The 1487-nt window shown below is 49.4% G+C and overlaps 1 pseudogene across 1 annotated transcript; it reads left to right on the plus strand.

Moving 5' to 3' along the window:
* Positions 1 to 265: 265 nt before the first annotated feature.
* Positions 266 to 934, plus strand: LOC308616478 (high mobility group protein B3-like; annotated as a pseudogene). The gene has a single exon. The product of its transcript is annotated as a high mobility group protein B3-like (transcript).
* Positions 935 to 1487: the final 553 nt, after the last annotated feature.

Here is a 1487-nt window from a genome sequence, read left to right on the forward strand (position 1 = left end):
ATATCTAGGGCTTCCCTGGTGGCGCAGCGGTTGAGAGTCCACCTGCCAATGCAGGGGACACAGGTCCGTGCCCCAGTCCAGGAAGATCCCACACACCGCTGAGCGGCTGGGCCCGTGAGCCATGGCCGCTGAGCCTGCACGTCCGGAGCCTGTGCTCCGCAACGGGAGAGGCCACAACAGTGAGAGGCCCGTGTACCACACACACAAAAAAAAAGTCTACAGAGGAGCCCGCTGGCCAATCAGGCGGCTCTCGTGCAGGCAGCTAGCGCCAGGCTGTGGAGCGCTGAGCCGCGCGTCTTGCCCTGCACTGCCCAGACTAGCGAACAATACAGTCAAGATGGCTAAAGGTGATCCCAAGAAACCAAAGGGCAAGATGTCTGCTTATGCCTTCTTTGTGCAGACGTGAAGAGAGGAACATAAGAAGAAAAACCCCGAGGTCCCTGTCAATTTTGCAGAATTTTCCAAGAAATGCTCTGAGAGGTGGAAGACAATGTCTGGGAAAGAGAAGTCTAAATCTGATGAAATGGCAAAAGCAGATAAAGTGCGCTATGATCGGGAAATGAAGGATTATGGACCAGCAAAGGGAGGCAAGAAGAAGAAGGACCCAAAAGCCCCCAAGAGGCCACCGTCTGGATTTTTCCTGTTCTGTTCTGAATTCCGCCCCAAGATCAAATCTACAAACCCTGGCATCTCTACTGGAGATGTGGCAAAGAAGCTGGGCGAGATGTGGAATAACTTAAGTGACAGCAAGAAGCAGCCATACATCAACAAGGCAGCAAAGCTGAAGGAGAAATACGAGAAGGATGTCGCAGAGTGTAAGTCTAAAGGGAAGTATGATGGCGCCAGGGGTCCTGCTAACGTTGCCCGGAAAAAGGTGGAAGAGGAAGAGGAAGAAGACAAGGACGAAGAAGAGGAGGAGGAGGAGGATGAATAAAAAGAAACTGTTGATCTATCTCCTTGTGAATACCTTAGAGTAGGGAGCGTCGTGATTGACACACGTCTCGGGCGAGACGTGTCTGTTACCAGACGTGTCTGGTAATTAGGTTTAATTACCCAGTTGGATCATAATCATATCGTAGTCTTTCAAAGTGCTCTAGCAATCATCAGTGGTTTACATGAAGTGGCCATGGGTGTCTGGAGCACCCGGAAACTGTATCAAAGTCGTACATATTTCCAAACATTTTTAAAATGAAAAGGCTCTCATGTTCTTCTTTGTGCACTTTGCTGTTGGTGTGACAAGGCATTTAAAGATGTTTCTGGCATTTTCTTTTTTTTTTTAATTTTTGAGGTGGTGTGTTAACTCTATGGTCATTGGCTAGGAATCCCGAGTTCTCAACTGTACATATCTATAGTTTGTAAAAAGAACAAAGCAACCGAGACACACTCTTGACGCTCCTTGCTTGGTATGGAGGCTGTAGGAGCGATGCCTTCTGGAGGGGCCGTAGCTCAGGGCGTGCACTGTGGGGCTGGACCTGTGGACACTGCAG

This window comes from Mesoplodon bidens (assembly GCF_964165515.1).
Source record: "Mesoplodon bidens genome assembly, chromosome: 4".
In the NCBI taxonomy this organism is placed as follows: Eukaryota; Metazoa; Chordata; class Mammalia; order Artiodactyla; family Ziphiidae; genus Mesoplodon; species Mesoplodon bidens.